Here is a 21,236-nt window from a genome sequence, read left to right as displayed (position 1 = left end):
GGACAAGCAGAGATGAAGATGTCACATAACCCCCATGTCTTCCTGTGCTTGTTGTTCACAGTATCCCTCTGCATTCTTGTCCATGGTCCTGTCAGACATTCCAGTATCCTTGTGTCTTTATATGACACCATCCTCCCCATTTCGCTGAAGCTACTACACCTTAGAATTTTGGTCTCCAAACAAAACAAAATTCAAGAAGCTGTTGCCCTGTAAGATGTGCCTAGGGATATCTACCTCGTGATGTGGAAAGCATTAAAAGAATGCCCCCCTTTCTTGTATGAACAAGCACTTTGAAATTAGTTGTCTCAACCACAGCCCTTTGAGTAATAACAAGGAGAATGAATGTCCGTCGCGAGGTTAGAAAGTTCTAAGCACTGTGCTATGTGGATTACAGTCATTACCGCATTCGATCTCCATGGAGTACTTACAAGAAAACTGAAGGTCAGAGAAGTCAAGTGAGATGGACAAAGATTCCCTTCCCAGGTCCATCTTCAAGAAAGGACTTGCCCCCAGCCAGTTTGAAGTGCTGTCATCCCCTTCAGGGCTAGCCTCAAACTGTGGAGAGCTGCCTCCCCCAGATCACACCCCTCCCGGTAGGTAGCCTGTGTCCAAGGAGTTAGAGGTAGCAAAGCCCAGCATCAATCTGTAGGGACATCTTAGTTCCGGAGTTCCCAGTAGGGTGGTTGGGGCTATCAGATAGATCTTGAAGCTCAAATTCCCTTCTGCCCAAACTGCTTCCTTCTCGTCCTTTCCAGAGCTGTCCTTTCCAGTGCTGTTCCCTAGTAAACACTCGAACACTAACCATCTGTCTCCGAGGCTGCTTCCTGAGAAGCCCAAACTTTAACAATTAGATTGTCCAAGTTCCTCCAGCCAACAAGGGCAGAGCTAGGATTTATGTTAGTCTTCCTGACCCCAGGCACATGCATTTCCCCTCTGTCCTAGCCACAGTGTCTACAGTGCAAACAATGATTGAGAGGCCACTGTGTCAAAACTATTCAGTTCACAATGTTTGCTTTGGCCATAGAAATCCAGTCTTCCTCATCTATCCCAGAGAGGGAAGCTTTTGAAATTTACAAAAAATAAAACGGTTCCTACCTTACTAGAAATATATAAGACCCAACATTAGGGGCAGCCCCGGTGGCCCAGCAGTTTAGCGCTGCCTTCAGCCCAGGATGTGATCCTAGAGACCGGGGATCGAGTCCCACCTCAGGCTCCCTGCACGGAGCCTGCTTCCCTCTGCCTGTCTCTCTCTCTCTCTCTCTCTCTGTCATGAATAAATAAATAAAATCTTTTAAAAAAATTGTTTAAAAAGACCCAACATTAGAAAGTTAAGGGCATATTCAGTGATCATTCTCACTGACCACAAAGAGAAAAGAAATGAAGTTGTGCATTTTCATTATTGGTGCAAAATACATGTGTGCATGTCATGTGACACATACATCTCAATTCCTAATACAACTTGTATCAGTCATTTCCCAGAAATTATTATCTTACTAATGCTGAAAGATTCTGACCCTAAAACTGGTGGGAGAAAGGGACCCTGAGTGGCTCAGTCGGTTAAATGTTGGACTCTTGGTTTCAACTCAGGTCATGATCTCAGAGTGGTGAGGTAGAGCCCTGAGTTGGAAGTTTCAATGAAAACTCAGATTTCTAGGTTTTTTCTTTTTTAAATCTAGCAATACCAACCCTGCATTCAGTGTAGAGTCTGCTTGAGATTCTCTGCCTCTCCCTCTGCCTCCAACCCCTGTTTGCATGCACACTTTCTCTCTCTAAAAAAGCAAAATCAACACCAAAACCAAAACCAAAAACAAAAACAAAAACAAAAAAACCCTGAAAAACTAGTGGGGGAAAATGCAAAGGCAAATGAAAAAGTCAGAATTTCCCACACATGATCTTGATTCTTCTCCTATTGATGAGGGATTTGTATTCAGCTTTTTAGAGTAACCAAATTCACAACCATCTGCCCACCCCTTCTTCAACACTTAGGGGTTATTTAGAAATGATCTTTTTGTACAAAGATTACAGAAAGCCCTTACAAAAATTTGACCCCATTGGATAGAAAATAAAATAAAATAATTTCAAAGTCTCTTCTGGGTTTTTTCCAACAGACTGACAGACATTAAGAAGTTAATGGGTAGGCTGCCTTTAATGAATCCCATTTTTTATTCCCCACTAGACCTGGAGGCGATGGAGAGCTGGCAGGAGAACAAAGGTGAATCAACACCACCGTGAGTAATAGAGCCCTACCTCCACGGTGGGGAGGCCAGCTGGCCAGACTGTATCCCAATTAGGGAAATGTTTTTCTTCCTTAGCCTAGATTAGACCTAACTGCCCCGAGACATACTGCGTGTCCTTAGATGTGTGTGTGTGTGTGTGTGTGTGTGTGTGTGTGCTGTTTGATTTGATACTTAGCTCCTGGATGACCCTGACGGGTGAAGAGGCACATCTTCAAAGGAGCCTGAGCTGCATTGCAAAAGCCTAATTGCAGCTTTGTACTGACTTGGATATGTGTCACTCAAGCCCCCTGGGAGTCATCATGCTGAATGAGCCCCTCCTCGCTCACCATCTGCACCACACTGACCCCTGGATGGTAACTGGTCAGAATAACTCAGACATCAGGAAATCCACGCTCGGGTCATTACCTCCCTTGGCTTGCTGAAGGAGAGTAGTAAAAGGGGAGCTGGAGCCTATGGAAGGGTAGGGTTTCCTTGAATGGGAGGTATCATGTTGAGTTCATGACAAGGGGATATAATGAGAACAGAATGGATGGGAAGCAAGGCCATTCCATGGCATGTTTAACTTTATTGTGTTTATTCTTTGCATTATGAAGACATGGATATGAATACATAGTTTATAAAGATGATAAAATCCTTCTTTTTTTTTTTTTAAAGATTTTATTTATTTATTCATGATAGTCACAGAGAGAGAGAGAGGCAGAGACACAGGCAGAGGGAGAAGCAGGCTCCATGCACCGGGAGCCCGATGTGGGATTCGATCCCGGGTCTCCAGGATCGCGCCCTAGGCCAAAGGCAGGCGCCAAACCGCTGCGCCACCCAGGGATCCCTGATAAAATCCTTCTAAAGCCTAAACTCTTTAGCTAGTTGCCTCTCTCCAGGATAATCAGGTGTCATGTAATAGTGAGCAGGGGGTGCTTTAACAATGTGGAGGGTCAAGGAAGCAAGAACAAAGACTGGGGCAGCCTCACATCCATCCAGGTTCAGCTATCCCCAGGGACTTAGCAGTCTTCTCGAGCTGGCTAATAACCAGGAGCTCTGGGGAGTGGGTCCTGCTGGGTAGGAAGGAAGTAGCCAGGAAACATCTCCATAGCAAGTATGACACTGTCTTTCTTTCACAAATATATTAAAAACAGGTGAACTTTAAGAGCAGGGGAGTCTGCTGCCTCTTCTAGAACCTTCTTTGGAGGGACTGGCTGTCTGGCACCCGACCCAACATACCCAACATTGAACACCTGCTGGATTTTATTTAACGGCTGGCACAATGGGTCTTGTGTCTTGTTTGTGTATTTAAAATTTTAATTAGTTTCTGACATTTGAAAATTGAGAAGTTTCTATGAAAACTCAGATTTCTAGGTTTTTTCTTTTTTAAATCTAGCAATACCAAGCCCATGTTCTAGAATAACAACACCCCCGCCAGGAGTGAGTGGCCACTGCTGCATTTAGAGGGGAGGCTCACGCTCCGCAGTTTCACCAAGTGGTCCTGCCCTCGCTTAGAGGGGCCTGGACCCTCTTACGTGTGTGCCCCCCAGATCCACGAGGAAGAAAGAAAGGCTCACTGTGCAAACTGTCTCACTTTTACAGTTGGTGTATTTACTTCTGTGAGTTAAAGGAAAGAACCGTGCAAAATAACTAATGGAAATGACATCTGGCTTACATAGATTTCAAACACTCTAAAACACACACACACACACACACACACATTTTTCCACAACTTTGAGTTGCAAAATTGGCAAAAGCGGTGAGAAGTAGGGAAAGCAATTTTCGACACAGTGAGGTGGTGTCAGACTTCGTGGATTGAGGCAAATATCTTAAAGCGTCATCAGTCAAGTCACAAATATCCTATTTATGAACATGGAGGGAGAAGGCCAGTATTCTCAAGTATTTATTTTTCTACATATTGCTTTTCTGTTTGAGGCACGATATCAGCAAGATATTACACACAACCCAGAGCAGACCCATTTCATGTTACCAGACATCTTTCTCAATACATTTGGACTGTATGTAGTAACAAATCAAAACAAAATTGTTTGCTCATGTCCCCACTAACTGCAGAATTTAAAATACCCGAATCCACCACACATTTTGGTGATAGGTCCATAAAAAGATTTAAGAAAAAGTATCTTCATGGAGCATTTCCTGAGCAATTTCTTCAAATGCTTTCGAAAAGGACATCTCTTCTGTCTGCTGGAGAGATGTCATGTGTTACCTAGCTAATATCTGAAATGCATTGCATTTTAGTTTTCTTGGTCTTTACAATGAAATTATTTATAACTGCTTCCCAACTGTCTTACCAGTATGGATCCTCTCAGGAGTCAAGCACAGAGAATATTCTAGAGAATAGCCTGCCCTAAATGAGTTATTCTGATTTGTGGAATTCTGTACAATAAAAATGAGCACAGATATGCTGATGTCACTTAGTTCCTAGCCTCTTTGGTGCTTTCCTTTACGATTTCACTATCAGATCTAGGATCTCAGGAAGCAAATTCACAAAGCAGGAGCTGGTGGAAGAGGGGGATTAACTTGGCTCCATTTTCACTAACCATTATCATATAAATGCTGCTAGCCTAGAACATGATTTGAAGTAAAGGGCAGTCAGGCTGACCTCAAAAAGAAGTGCCTTGGAAGCATCGTGAGTGGCCACTGAGCAAAACTGCCCACCTACCATATCATCCTTCGTCCTCCTCCACACCCCAGGCTGAGCATCCTCCCCTGTTTCCACTTCCATTTTCTACTGTTCCAGAAGAAGAAATGGGCATAGAAGAAATGGGTTTGTTTTGTTTTGTTTTGTTTTTTGGGTTTTGGGGTTTTTTTCTATATCCTTATGATCCCATTTTTTGAAAGGATTGGAAAAATATAAAAATGTCCTTTAGCTTAAGGATTTTTGAGTTATATGCAAATGGAGTCATTTCAAGAGTTAGAGTCCTTGGTCATTTCTTAATATCAAAATTTATGCAGGTTTCTCTTCTGAATGTCTTCAAAAGAGGCAATCATACAAAGTCTCCCATTTTCCATACACAATAAATTCTTTGTTTCAGCCAACTCTTAATGGAGGGGCAACTAGTACAACACCATCTCCCTGGACAAAGAGGAGCATTGGAATATTCTGTTTTGTTGCTTTATATATCTTTGTACGTTTCCTCATCAAATTCTATAGCAGTCACATTTTTCCACATCTCCCAATATTACATTTAAATGCTGATCATAAGCATATAATCTGCCTTGAAGCTCTCTGTTGTTTCTTATTTTCACATAAATTAGCTCAACCAGGCTGAGCCTTTTGAAATCCAGGGTCTGTTTTACCATCCTGGTAGTTTCTTGCTGTCCACATTGTCTGCCATGTTTCACACCCTGAGCCCTTTAGAACATCTGCAGTTTAATCCAGATCTGCCACTTATTTTATGACTGCCTAGCTTATTTTCCTGATCTTTAGTTTTGCTCTCTGTGTAATGAGAATAAAAAATAGTAGCCCTGCAGGACTGTTGTGAAAATTCATTTATTCATTCAACAAGTATCTACTGAGCTCTTACTGAGCTCTACAGTTCCAAACACTGGAAATACAGCATTTGGAGGACAGGGGGGACCAAAGTTTCTGTGCTTATGTTGCTAATATTCTAGGGAAGACACCACAAGTAGTATAATATTATATAATATAATAAATATAATATATATATAATATAATATATAATACTAAAGTAAGAGATCCTTCCTTCTTTTTTTTCCTTCCTTCCTTTCTTCTTTCCTTCCTTTATCTTTTCATTCAATAAGTATTTGTGTTGGCAACTAAAGAAGGCACTGGATAAATTGATAATCAATTGAAACTCAATGGAGTCCTGAAGGAGTATCTAAAAGTAAGACCCACCATTTGCTTCGACAGGGATGGAACTGGAGGGTATTATGCCAAGTGAATTAAGTCAATCAGAGAAGGGCAAACATTATAAGGTTTCATTCATACGAGGAATATAAAAAATAGTGAAAGGGATTATAGGGGAAAGGAGAGGATGAGTGGGAAATATCAGAGAGGAAGACAGAACATGAGAGACTCCTAACTCTGGGAAACAAACAAGGGATGGTGAAAGAGGAGGTGGGCAGGGGATGGGGTGACTGGGTGACAGGCACTGAGGGGGGCACTTGACGGGATGAACACTGGGTGTTATACCAAATGTTGGCAAATCGAACTCCAATAAAAAAATATTTAAAAAAAACAATAAAAGTAAGACCAGGAATCTCTGCCATGAAGGAAAGGTGATTATAGGAAGGTGATAAGGCAAAGGAAAAAAAAACATAAAAAAAAAAAAAAATTAAGGCTGTCTTACATTTTTGCCCTGATATGGCCATGAAGGTTCTGAAAAACCTTTAATTAAGACTTGCGGACAGACCAATACTAATTCTATTGTTTTAAATATTTATACTATAAGACTATTTAGGCATTACAAATTTTATTACAGGGCAGCCCGGGTGGCTCAGCGGTTTAGCGCCGCCTTCAGCCCAGGGCGTGATCCTGGAGTCCCAGGATCGAGTCCCATGTCAGGCTCCCTGCGTGGAGCCTGCTTCTCCCTCTGCCTGTGTCTCTGCCTCTCTGTCTCTGTGTCTCTCGTGAATAAATAAATAAAATCTTTAAAAAAATTTTATTACAGGGGCACCTGGGTGGCTTAGTTGTTGAGCGTCTTCCTCTGGCTCAGGGTGTGATCCCGGGGTGGGTCCTGGGATTGAGTCATGTATCTGGCTCCTCACAGGGAGCCTGCTTCTCCCTCTGCCTGTGTCTCTGCCTTTCCCTGTGTGTCTCTCATGAATAAATAAATAAAATATTTTTAAAAGGTTTATTACACACTAGTGTCTTCGTACTGATAGAGTAGCTTATCTCAGACTACCTCTTCTTTCAATGACAATTTTAAACTCTGGAGAAAACATAAAACTACAACAGCTTTAAGATAGTGGAAGACAACAACCAAACCTAGGCAGAAGCTAGAAGAGACACACATCTCTCCAACACCCCCATCCCCAACACATACACACAGTTCACCATAGCACACGGGCAAATACTCAAGCAGAATGCAGCCATCACAGTAGACTGAAGAGTCAGGTCAGAATTCAAGGTTGTCAGAGCAGTACGAAATGTAAGCAGGAAATCCCAGAGAAAAGGATGCAGCGGAGAGGACAGCCCTAACATCTGCACTTGAATTCCTCTTGAATTCTTTGCTATCTTTGAACTTCATGTATGAGCAGAGGATTGGAGGAGCCCAGCTGTGAGCAGCAGCTGCCTGATGTCACAGAGATGGAGTTGAGAGTTCAAGCCTCACCACGTTAGAAGGACTTAGTAACACTCAGACTTTTTAGTTAAACTCCAAAAAGGCCACATGCTAGGAGGAAGGGCAGGTTTACTATTTTATAGCTACAGTTCAAATACATGTTGGGAAACACTAGTGCTAATTTCAAGACTAAGGACCAACTCCTTACAACTCAGGGCAAAATTGGAATACATCCACCCTAACAGTGAAAAATGAGTCTCCACAGAGTCAAAGTGATATGCTGGTAACTTTCAAACTATTTGGAAATAGTTTTAGAAATATGGAAAAGTTGTAGAGATAGAAGACAGTTCCCATATACACTTTGTCCACCTTCTACTAATGCTAATATATTGGATACTCATAGTATAATGATCAAAACTAGATTAACATTGATACTATACTATTACTAAACTTCAAACCAGGTGTTATTCAAATTTCATCATTTTTTCCACTGATGTCCTTTTCAGTTCCAGGATCCAATCCAGAATCCCACGATACTTTAAACTGTCTTTTTATCTCCTCCAATCCCCAGTCTTTCCTTATCTTTTCTGACCTTGACACTTTTGACAAATGTTGTTCTATCATTTTGGTACTCAGTTTAGGTTTATCCAATGTACTCTCACGATTAGATTGAGATTATGCATTTTATGCAAAAATGGTACAGAAGTGATTTTAGCCATTTTTATTGCATCATATCAGTGATATGTGATGTCAGTATATCTTATTTCTGAGGCTGTTATTCTTGATCATTGGATTAAGACAGCGTCTGCTGGGTTTCTCTACTCTAAAGTTACTTTTTTTTTTTCCATTTATTTATTTAAAAGAGAGAGTGAGGGCAGCCTGGGTGGCTCAGTGGTTTAGCGCTGCCTTCGGCCCAGGGTGTGATCTTAGAATCCTGGGACCAAGTCCCATGTTGGGCTCCCTGCGTGGGACCTGCTTCTCCCTCTGCCTGTCTCTCTGCCTCTCTCTCTCTTTGTGTCTCTCATAAATAAATAAAATCTTTTACAAAATAATAATAATAAAAAGAGAGAGCAAGCATGGGGTGGGGCAGAGAGAGAGGGAGAGAGAGAATTTCAAGCAGACTCTATGCTGAGCATGGAGCCACATGTGGGGCTCCATCTCATGACCCTGAGATCATGATCTGAGCTGAAATTAAGTCAAATGCTTAACTGACTGAGCCACCCAGGTGCCCCATACTATTTTTCTTTCTATAATTGATGAAACTTTGTGAGAAATACATTAAGACTATGCATACTGTTTCTCCTAAAATGCTCATTTTATATCAATGGGTGTATCCTCCCTGTAGCAATTATCATTGTGGTATTTGTCCCAAGTTAATTTTTATATTTCTTTCATACCTTCTACATATATTAATTAAAATTCTTCTGTAAGAAAGAACTTTCTCTTTTCTCCCACGCACCTATTTATTCAATTATTTATTTATATCAGCATGAACTCATGGATGCTTGTTTTATTTTATAAGGTTTTTTTTAAAGATTTTATTTATTTATTTGACAGAGAGAACTAGCACAAGCAGGGGGAGCTTCAGGGGGACAGGGAGAAGCAGACTCCCCACTAAATAGGGAGCCTGACGGAGAGCTCTATCCCAGGACCCCAGGATCATGCCTGGAGCCAAAGGCAAATGCTTAACTGACTGAGAACCACCCAGGCACCCCTATTTTATGAGTTATAATCCAAAAGATCATTATTTTGTTACTCAAATTGTTCCAGTTTTGCCCACTGGAAACTCGTTCATATTGGCTCCCAGATCCTTTCAGCAAACTTCGTCATTGCCGTTTTTTAATTGAGCATATTTTTACTTTCACTACTCCAAGGAACTATGGTTCCTTTTCCTGAAAAATATATGCCAATAATTTAATTGCTGGGACAGTGACTCACCAAGAGAAAAAAAATCTGACAGACAACCCAAATATTAAAATTACTTGGAGAAGATTTTAAAAGTAATCAGGATATATGTAAGAAAATCTTTAAAAAGGAGAATTATAAAAGTGAAAAGATAAACAAATTTCAGGAGAAATATGGGAACTAAAAAAATTAGGGTAATCCTAGAACTGAAAAATATGATATCTAAAATCTAAAACAGGGATCCCTGGGTGGCTCAGCGGTTTGGCGCCTGCCTTTGGCCCAGGGCATGATCCTGGAGTCCTGGGATCGAGTCTCCCATGTCGGGCTCCCTGCATGGAGCCTGTTTCTCCCTCTGCCTGTGTCTCTGCCTCTTTCTCTCTCTGTCTCTCATGAATAAATAAATAAAATCTTTAAAAAAATAAATAAAATAAAATAAAATCTAAAACAGATATGAACCATGAGCTTGATCACACCTTAATATATTTTGACAAAATTTTTGCCACACTTCCTTAGGTTTACTTAAAACTTTAATGATACATTTCAATGCTTTTTTGTATTTTTTTCTGATTCTATTCCTCTCCCTCCCCAATTATTCCTTAACATAATAAGTATACATTATTACATACATAAACTGTATGTAGTATTTTTACATTTTTTTGAGAAATGTGTTCTAAAATTTAGTTTTTTTACTCAATGTTACCTTTAATATTTATCTATATTGATAATAATTCATTAACTCTGGCATATTATTTCATTTCTTGAATGCATCCTAATTGAATCATCTAATCTCTTTTGAAATACACAGATGGTTTCCAGTTGTTGAGTATTCAAAATAGTCTTGTCATAAACGTATTTGCGTATATTTCCTTGAGCACACGTGAGAGATTTTTCCTATTATATATATTTTTTGAGCTGAATTTCTGATCTTAGTGTTTGGGCATATTAACCTAAGTCTCTATCATCAAATTTTGCTCCAATGTGGTTGCACCTATTTACATGATCAAAAGCAGTATGGGATTTAAGTGCTCATTTCTCCACATGCCAAAACTTGTCATTCTGATAGGTGTAAATGTAACTGTACTTGATTGTTTTAATTTACATTTACTGGGTGGGTGATGAGATTGTCATATATTTACAACATATTCAGGTTTCCTGTCAGTAAATTGCCTATTCATCTCCCTTGTCCATTTTCTATTGAGTGATTTGTCTGTGCATGATTACCATGTAAAGTTCTTTATAAATTCTGAATAATAATCTCTACCAGGTATAGTTTTTTAAAACATATCCTCCCAGTATATAGTTTACTTTAAAGTTGTTTATGGTATAATTTTTGAACAGAAGCTTTAATGATAAGTAGTGTTTTTTTATGTGCCTCATTTAAGAAATTCTTCCTTTCTATGATGTTTCTTCTAAGATATTTTGGTCTTTAATATATCATAAATTTGTTTTTGTATCTGGAGTGTTAAAGAGATCTTTTTCCTATATGGATAAGCAATGATATCAGAACCATTTATCAAATATCTGCTCCTTTCTCCACTGCGTCACAATGCCTCCTCTGTTTTCATATATATATGAATCTGGACTATCCCTGTTCTGGATGTCTCTTTGTCTATCTCACACCATCCTGATTCCTATAGCTTTGTGATTTGTCTTATCTGATATGGAGAACTCTCTCAAGTTGTTCTTTAAAATATCTTAACTACTCTTGGCTTTTTACTCTTCCATGTGAATTTTAAGGCCAACTTGTCAATTTCTACAAAAGAAATTCTATTAGGGTTCCTAGAATGAATTTGCATTGAATTTATAAGATTAATTTAGGGGAGACTGGCATCTTTGTGACATAGTCTTTTTAACCATGAACATGTTATATTTCACTTATTTATTAAGATCTTTCTATAACACTTTAAAGTTTTCTCCATGTGGTTCTTACTGTCCTTTTATTGGATTTATTCCCAGATACCATATGTTTTTGTTGCTAATTGGGAATATCATTTGTTGTTAGTACATTTTCTAATTAGTTATTACTGAGGTAATGTTATTGCTTTACACTATGGCTGTGAAAATCTCTGAGTTCTCAGGGTTAGTTTTGACAGTGATGTGAAATATAATAAATGTGTGGGATAGTAAAGCATTATCAGGTCAGACACACATGCAGTGGCTTCATGATATAGAATCTTAAGAATTCCATCTCCAAGTATGTAATGCCTACAGTTTGGAGATCTCTGGTTCACACCCTACCATTTTAGAATGATCGAAAAAAAAAGCAATGATTGGTACAATTGGTACAATATCTGTACCATTGTTTCTGGTACAGAAACTTAAGCTAGATCAGAGTGATCAGTTGGACTGCCAGTCCTCTTTCTCCGAGGCTTATGTTTACTTTGAATATAATTCAGGATGCATGCATCATCTGGCCTTTGTTGTAGGTCACTTCTTGACCTTTGGACCATGGTGAATGAAAATCCAGCCCTCTGCAGGTTTGGTGCTACCCCTGGTGGGTCTCAACCCAGTCTAGCGTGAGCTGGCACCAGCATGGTTTCTATGAAGAGTCTTCATGGGAAGAGATGAACCACTCAGCAAGGAAATAAGCTTACCAGTTCTTTCTTTTAGTTGGTATTTTCATGTGAAGGAAATGAAGAAGCACTTCACATACACTGAGTCACTTAATTTTCATAATATTTCAATGAAGTATCATTGTCCTATTTTAGAGACAACAAAGCAAAATTTAGGGAATTAAATAACCCACCTCCCCCAAAAATGATAGGACCTTTGCTCTACTTAATTCCAACATCTGGTGACGCCCGGGTGGCTCAGTGATCAAGCATCTGCCTTCAGCCCAGGGTGTGATCCTGGAATCCTGGGACCAAGTCCCACGTCGGGCTCCCTGCGTGGGGCCTGCTTCTCCCTCTGCCTGTGTCTCTGCCTCTCTCTCTCTCTGTCTCTCTCCTGAATAAATAAATAAAATACTAAAAAAAAAAATAATTCCAACATCTGTGCCTTTCTCACTACCCCATTCATTGATGTTTATTTATTTTTACCAGTATTATATTTGTTTGTACCTATATGGTATTCCTTGTACACAAAAGCACATTATACTAATGAAAAGACATTTTAGAGGCTCAGTTAATCAGTTCCTTAGTTGGTCAGTGACTTAGATGGGTCGTGCCAAGATGCATGGGAGTGAGCCTCATGGTCCCACTGAAGGATGGTGGGGAGGGCACATCTGGCAGGGGAGCACTAGAAATTGTCTCCTGTTAAGAAATGGATCTGGAAGGAAAATCTAATCACAAGATCAGAAAAACCAGTGACTATTATGCAGAGAGCATTGGCAAGTTGCTGAGGATCTTTTCTGAGCAGAACAAAAGGAAAAAGAGCTTATATTTCAGCACTAAAAATATTGTAAACAGACATAAGAAAATTATAAATAAAGATGATATTTTTAAAATTATGTACAGCAAAACAACAACAACTGAAAAAACAGAGAACAGAGGTTATGGCACCTACATGGGCTAATTAGATCACTTTTGTCCTCAATTCATGCATCTTTCCCCTCCAAAATCTTCTTTGTACCTCCAGTAACTGTAAAACAGAAGATGAAAATATAATGCCCAATAAATTTGAAGAACTATTCCTTAATGGGTCTGGCCAAAATACATCTTGTGAAATCTGGAGACTCATAGTATAGGGACAATGTTGAATTTCATTTTTTTGTTATTTAAAACATTGAATATATCAGTTGCAAGGCATCTACAGTAACAAAGCAAAAAAACTAGAAGCTTACTTCTGAACACCCCATTAGACTTGCAGTCCCGTGTATCTTTAAAGCCAAATTAAAAAAAATGTAAGAGAATAATATGCCTTTACTTGGGCTCCAAATCCTCTTCAGTTTATAGAAAGAGGCATGCTGCTTTCCTCAGCTCTTTGTGGGAAACCTGCATAGGGCTGTATATATAATTGAAGTCCTGGTATCCATTTATGCTTCCTCTCCAATCCGAGCAAAGAATTCAGAGACCAGCAATTCTACAGTAATTAATTAAAAAAAAAAAAAAAGGGAGAGGCAAACACACACACACACACACACACAAACGTCGTGACAGTCAAATTCACTTTTGCAACCCCAGGAGAAGCTGACCTCACAGTACAGGTGCTTCACTGCCTTGTCAGTATATTTTACATTCCCAAAAGACCTCAGTCACACCTGGGAGTCACAAAAGGAATGTGATTGCCTGCTGTGTTAAAATCCAGATCAATGGAAGAGAAAAAAAAAATCTAACCCCGAGTTTTGTTATGCTTGGTTTAAATAGCTGTTCATACTCTGCATTCAAGGTAGCAACAGTTACACAGCTATATATAACTTTACCCCATCCTCAAGGGACAAGCAAATCTCTGCTACATCAGCATGATATAGCTCATATAAAACATAACTGAAAAGATAATACAATAAGAATAGCCACCATCTTCGAGCGTTTTCTATTTCCCACTTACTGCTCTAAAGTTAAAAATTAATTTATCTCACTTCATCTTTATGAAGGTTATAATACTGATGCTAACACTTCATATAGTCATTTATTGGCCATGTGCAATTCTTAAGTTATTGCTCACGGTCGAATAGTCAGTAAATGGAAGAGCAGGCTTTGACCGCAGGCCGGTCTGGAGCCCGCACCCTCCTTGCATGATGCTATCTGCCTCTACCTCCAGTTCAGTAGGGCAGATTGACAAACTTCCACCTTACAGAGGAGAGGACAGAAGCCTAGAGGGATTACCTGCTCAAGATCGCACAGTGGAGGTGCTGCGATTCGAGCTTGGCATGGACAGAGCCAGGGCCTGTGCCAGGGAAACATCCAGCGGGTGCTCAGTGCTCTATCTGGAGGTGGCCTTGGAGACCCGGCCAGAATCCACAGCTTGTCATGCAAATAGAAAGATCTGTTCTCTAATAATGTGTGGCATATGGTTAAAGACCAGTGCAATCTGGCAGGATTAGAAGCCTGGTGCGGAATATATGACCAGAGTCTCTCCCCTCTGTTCAGAGCAGATGGAATGGTGAAGGTGATGGTGGCTCATAGGAGAGGTTAGATTCACATGATGGGAAGAGGGCATCGTGGGGTCTGATGGGAGGGGCTGCTGGCTGCTGGCTTTTTCTATTTCCTCTACATGAACTCAATATGTTCCAATGTGAGAGGTACATTGATTTGTTGAAGGATATTCAGCTGCCATAGCAAAATGGAGGAAAATATCATTGTGGGCATGTACAAGCTGCTTGCGTTATGCCAGGTTTTTGAAGCCAAATCCAAGCTGTCCTAATGTATTGCCTTATTTCAGTTCAAGTAATATAATTAAAGGCTATGGTTGGCACATAGTTACTAATTACATGGTAACCACCATGCCTCCTCTGGGTTTTAATATTTATTCATAATTTTCTTCACCAGATCAAACTAACCATCTTGGACAGTCATGGGCTAATATTTTTGTTGTGTTTGTCCTATAAGTAGACCTGTTACATTCCAGCTGGCCGACTGATCTTTGAAGACAGAACTGACTCAGTCTTGCTAATTTTTACACTTAATTAAATATGAGACATTTGACTTTGGGATAAATATTGAGTAGCTAGACCTATCAAGGTTTTTAAAGCCTGACCAGCATTTTACATTCAAGAAGCGATAGAAGGATTGATGGAAATTTATATATTCATGTTGTCCAAACCAGTACATGAGTTAGGTGAAATTTTTCGAGAACCAATTGGATAAGATAGTGACAAGATAGAGATGACAATTGTTTAGAGACTTGTTTTAATGCCATTCTCCCTTCACAAGATGCTGGGTTTCTGGAAAGCAAAGTTGTGCTTTACTTACTAACCTTTGTACACCAAGCACAGTACCTGGGGCATAGTGAGTGCTTCATAAATATTTATTGAATGAATTAATGAATGGGTGAATGAATTAGATGGGTAGGAAATATGGTCACTGATTAGCTAGAAGAGTTGTCACAGGAGACACACTCAGACAACAAAAAGACTTTTTGTTGTCTAAAAAGTACGGAATGGAAAGTATGTAAAGTTTACATTAGCTTATATATACATATACACACATATTCATATGTAATAATGTATAACAAATCACAAATAGTACTAAGTGAGGTTTCTGTGTTAACTTGCATCTCATCAAAGAGATGGGGAGAACTTTTCACCAATAATGGCTCTTATCTATCTTCTGATTCTATCCAGACTATATCATGTCTGTTCTTGTTTAAGAGGACATGTCCTTTCACAATATATACAAATATTGAATCACTATGTTGTACATCTAAAACTAATATAATGTTATATGTCGATTATATCTCAAAAAATAAAATAAAAGACACTTCCCTTTAGTTATATTAATTGCAGAGACATCTCAAGTTATGTTTAAAAACTGACCAAGGTTTATCCTTGACTGTATTGATCACATTTTTTTTTAAGATTTCACTTATTTATTTGAGAGAGAAAGACTGAGATAGCAACAGAGAACATGAGTGGTGAGGAGAGGGAGAAGCAGGCTCCCCACTGAGCAGGGAGCCCAACATGGGGCTAGATCCCAGGACCCTGGGATCATGACCTGAGCTGAAAACAGATGTTTAACTGACTGAACCACCCAGGTGCCCCTGACTGCATTTTTATAGTTCTAGTTAATTCACTGCTTCATAGACATGTCACTACTCTTTCAAAGTATAATCTGCAAAATTACTACCACCTGTGTTCTTTCTTTTGCTTGCTCTCCATGACAACCTTCTCTGTTTTGATGGTGAGAAGGGATTAAATAGACTTCCTTGGATTTTAGCAGGAACAAAACAGCTCCCCAACAAAAATGCTTACTCCACTGCATAGAACCATTGCAATTATGAAACTTACTTTGCTTTTATTCAAACCTCCCACCTAGTATAACAGTCTATGCTTATAGTATTACCTTTTTCCCATTCCCTAAGGATAGGTTACATATACACCCAACCAGAACTCTATCATTAAAATATTAATCATTCGTATAGTCCTTGGCCTTTAAAATTATTTCTGACTAATTGCCTAATTTATCTTTTATAAGGTCCAGCCTAGAAACCAAAGCTAAGGCTGTTTATGAGACCTGCCTCAGATTACATTGTCAGTAAGTGGCAGGGCTCATTGTACCCTAAGTCAAGATTGCTTTTTGTCCTGCTAAAGTCATTGCAAAATCCTTTTAAAAGATTTCCACCAGTTTAACACCAACATCTACGAGTGGCTGGGATTTCAACAAATACATGTCATCGGTACTGGGATTTCCCACTTCTTAGTCACAAATGAGATGACCTTCTGCAATCAGCCTCATGGTGGTAGGAAGGGCTGGGAGACTGCAATCAGAAGGCACTTTCACTCGTTTTACAGAATGGTGCAGAGGAGGGACAAAGCATCATCATTCCAGAAGCCCTGCACACAGTCATTTCTGTTGCCCTCCTCCCCGCACCCTTTCAATCTTTGAAAATGTCTTTTTGCAAGAGAGTGATCCGCACATCATCACAGTCTCAAAATGATTCTGAAGACTGATGGTTTATTTGTGTATGCAGTCATTATTTGCTCATTTCCATTTCATTCCAGTCAGATCCCTATTATCTCAGGACTGCTCACCAAGTCTGTGGCTTCCCCGGCTCATTTGACCTGCCCCTTTGCTCTTCTGTTACAAGTATCCTCCCATTTCTAAGCTGGGACTTTGTTTGCCAACACGCCAGTGCAGAGAGAAAAGACATAAGGAAAGGGCTCAGTTTACTACTTGTTCACAATGGCAGTGTAGATAGATTTCCTGTTTCATTCATTGTTTTTTCAGTTTAAGTTTTGCAGAGTGAAGAAGGCAGGATGTGGAGGGTTTGAAAACATGGATTATTTTGCTAGGTTCTGGTATTTTGAATTATTTATGTTCATTGTAATTAGATAAAAGGAAAAGTCTAATCTCTTTAGGGGTCATTGAATCACTTTTCTGCTCTCTGTTTTGGGATATGGATTCCTTTAAGGTAAATTAGACTATTGATCTTAGTCACTATCTTAATATTGATATAGTTTTCTTTGTTGAAATTCATTAGTTACCACTTGCTGAAAACAGGCCCTGAGGTGAACTGATTGCCCTTAGCAATTTCATAGTTTATTACAAAGCTAAGAGTTAAAGCAAAACTCAAGGATGACCTGGCCAGGCACACAGCTCAGGCTCCGTCAGAGCTCTGGGCTCATGGGCTGGTTTTTGCCCCTGCTGCTAGCAGGGAGTGGAGAGCTCAATAGGTGAAGTCACTTCGCTGAAAAGCCTGAAGCAGATGAAGATGAAAGGTGTTGGTACCAATGTTGTCTGTCCTGGAAAACCAGTGGTGTCTCACCTCTGTGGCTCTCCCTGAAGACCAGCCCATTTTGAATACTACACAGAGAAGCACCTTTTGTGAAACTAACACATTAGAAAAGAAAAATCGGTTACAGTTTCTTAATGGTTTTACATGCTGAAATTATGAAGAAGTTTTACAAACTTGAAAAATTATATATCCCATTGAATAAATGTCCGCAAACATAGTCCCTGGCTATATCTTTTAGAAGCTTGATTTGGGGGAGAAGGTGGGATGGTGCTGCTAGGAGAAATTGTTATGTGTCTTTAATACAGAGACCATTCACACTGGGAGCTTTACATGAATAGCAAATTGTTGTTAACAATCAGAAATACTTCCTTCAAGTTGATGCATTAATTCAATCCAGCAGAACAACAAAAGTAGATTTTTAAGTCCAGTTTATAGTGTTGTCAGCATTACACCTCATAAACTTTTTTCATTTTATAGATGAGTTACTATTGCAACCTGGTTATATGCTAGGTAAAACTTAACTAAGCACATTAAATTAAATTTTAAAATGTTATAAAGAATAAAGTGGCTTCAATATGAAATATCTCTTTTGGTGTCACTGACCCATGTTATTTTTTCATTGAAAAAAAAATTGAATAAGCACTGCATGTACTTGGGTACTATAGAAACCGTGTGCTAGTAATCAAGGTTTTTTTTCTACTTTATTTTCTAAGCCAAGTGTTATACAACATCCCACATAATAGAGTTGTTCCAGAGGGATGGCGAAATAAAGAGTATTTATAAAACAATAGTATTAGCAGTGATATAAACAAAAATTCATTTAATGTGAGAAGTATAAATCAGTAAACCTTTTTTGCTCTACCAAGATGAAGAATCTTAAAAATGTTCCTGACTTTTGATCCTATATTCCACTTCTAGAAATACTTTAGCAAACCGAAGATGCATCAAAAGACCAAGATGACTCAGAGAGCATTAGTTATAAAAGCCGAAAGCAACAGTAAAATAATCTAAATATCAAAAATAGAAAAACCTGTTGTGATCGAAGGAATTATAGAGTGGAATATTGAGCAATAACATTAATGTGATGTTTTTGAAAAGCTGCTGGTGTTGTATAAACCCACCCATAAGACAGACTTGAATGAATAAAAAAGAAAAAATTCTGTGAAAAGTATGATTAAAATCAATCTATATTATGTAATAGCTATGTAATAGCTTGAAAAGGTACCAAAGGAAAATACACCAAAAGAAAATACACCAACATACTGAAAAGTAGTTATTGATTATTTTTATTTTCTGTTTTGTATTGTTTCTGAATTTTCAAAAATGTGGAAACTTGAATGCCTTTGTGATAGTTAATGTTATGCATCAACTTAACTGAGCTAAGCAATGTCTGGAAAGCTACCAAAACATTATTTCTGGTGGTATCTGTGTGACTGTTCTGGATGAGAGTAGCAACTGAATTAATAAGCTGAGTGAAGAAGACCACCCCTACCAATGTGTGTAGGTATCATCAAATTTGTGGAGGGCCTGAATAGAACAAAAAGCTGGAGGAAGGGGGAATTTGAGCTAGGACATCTATCTTCTCCTGCCCTCAGACATTGGCACTCCTAGTTCATGAGGCTTAGGATTTGCACTAAGAGTTACATCATTAACACCCCCCCCCCCATCCCCCAGCACACACACTGTTCTCAGACCTTTAGATTAGGATTGAATTATACTGTCACCTTTCTTGGTTCTTTAGCTTGCAGGCAGCAGATCATGGGGCCTCTTAGCCTCCATAATCATGTAAATCAATTCCTATAATAAATCTCTAGATAGATAGATAAATAAAAAGATAGATATATAGAGACTATATATATAAATATATACATATAGTCTATATATACAGACTATATATAAACTATAGTCTATATTATATATATTGTACATATATACATATATAATATTATACAATTTGTATTTAATCTGTATATAGTCTATCCTATTGGTTTTGTTTCTTTGGAGAACTCTAATACAATATTATATTTATAGTGAGACGGTATCATATATAAATTAAAATATTTATTTTAGTCAGGGAACACTTCATTACTCATCCTATGAGGCTGTTATTACCAAAATCAAAGGCATCAGGAGAAAAATATAGACCAATATCCTTTATGAATACAGATGTAAAAATTCTCAACAAAATACTAGCAAATGAAACACAGCAGCATATAAAAAGATTGTCACTGTAATCAAGTAAAATTTATCCCAGAAGAGTAAGATTGATTCAATGTATGAAAATCAGTGTAACATATCACATTAATAATATAAAAGAAAAAACCCACACAATCATTTTTGCAGATGCAGAAAAAGCATTTGACAAAAATACAACACATTTTCACAATAAAAACAATCAGAAAACTAGAAATAAAAGGGAATTTCCTCAACATAAAAAAAGAGCATGTATGGAAAGCCCATAACTAACATCATATTTGATTGTGAAAGAAAGTTTCTTTTCTCCTAAGAACAAGACAAAAATATCCACACTTGCCAATTCTGTTCAACCTTGTAGTGGAGGTTCCAGATATAGTAACTAGGCAAGAAAAATAAATAAAAGACATGAAGATTGCAAAGGAAAAAGTAAACTATTTGTAGATGACATGATATTCTATGTGGAATATTCTCAAGAATTCATATATAGATACCCAAACACACACACAAACACACAATTTAGAGATATTAGTAAGTTCAGTAAGGTTGCAAAATATGTCAATATACAAAAATCAGTTGTATTATTGTACACAGCCATCTCAAAATGAAATTAAGAAAGCAATTCCATTTACAATAGCATCAAAAAGAATAAAATACATAAGAATAAATATAACCAAAGAGTTGCACAACTTGTACATTGAAAACTACAGTACTGATGAAAGAAATGAAAGACCTAAATGAATGGGAAGACATCCTCTGTTCATGGACTGGAAGACTTAATATTGTTAAGATGGCAATACTCCCAAATATGAGCTACAGATTAATTGCAATCTCTAAAAAGATTTCAGCTGAGTTTTTTTACAGAAATGGAAAATCTGACCCTAAAATTCATATGGAATTGCAAGAGACCCAGAACAGCAAAAACAGTCTTGAAAAATAAAAAGGAAAATTAGAAGACTCAGACTTCCCTAATTTCAAAACTAACTACAAAGCTGCACCAGTCAATAAAGTATAATACTGGCTTAAGGATAGACATGGAATTAAGAGTCCAGAAATAAAACCATACATTTATACCAATTAATTTTCAACAAAGATGTCAAGACCATTCAATAGGAAAATAAATCTTTCAGTTGCAAGAATAACTGGATATCCACATCCAAAGAAATGAATTTGGACCCTACTTCACACCATATAATGAAATTAAGTCAAAATACATCAAAGCTAAATATTTGAAATATTAGAGCTTAACTTATAAAAATCCTTAGAAACATAGAATTAAATCTTCATGACCTTCATGATTAAGTAACAGTTTGTTAAATATGAC

The 21,236-nt window shown here is 38.2% G+C and overlaps 1 pseudogene; it reads right to left on the bottom strand.

The window, feature by feature from the left end:
- Positions 1–5,268: 5,268 nt before the first annotated feature.
- On the bottom strand, positions 5,269–9,313 carry LOC112678361 (U6 snRNA-associated Sm-like protein LSm3; annotated as a pseudogene).
- Between the last annotated feature and the right edge of the window lie 11,923 nt (positions 9,314–21,236).

The sequence above is a fragment of the Canis lupus genome, chromosome 29, assembly GCF_003254725.2.
Source record: "Canis lupus dingo isolate Sandy chromosome 29, ASM325472v2, whole genome shotgun sequence".
Taxonomy (NCBI): domain Eukaryota; kingdom Metazoa; phylum Chordata; class Mammalia; order Carnivora; family Canidae; genus Canis; species Canis lupus.
Note: the sequence above shows the minus strand (reverse complement) of the source record. Positions and strands in the feature narration are given on the sequence as shown.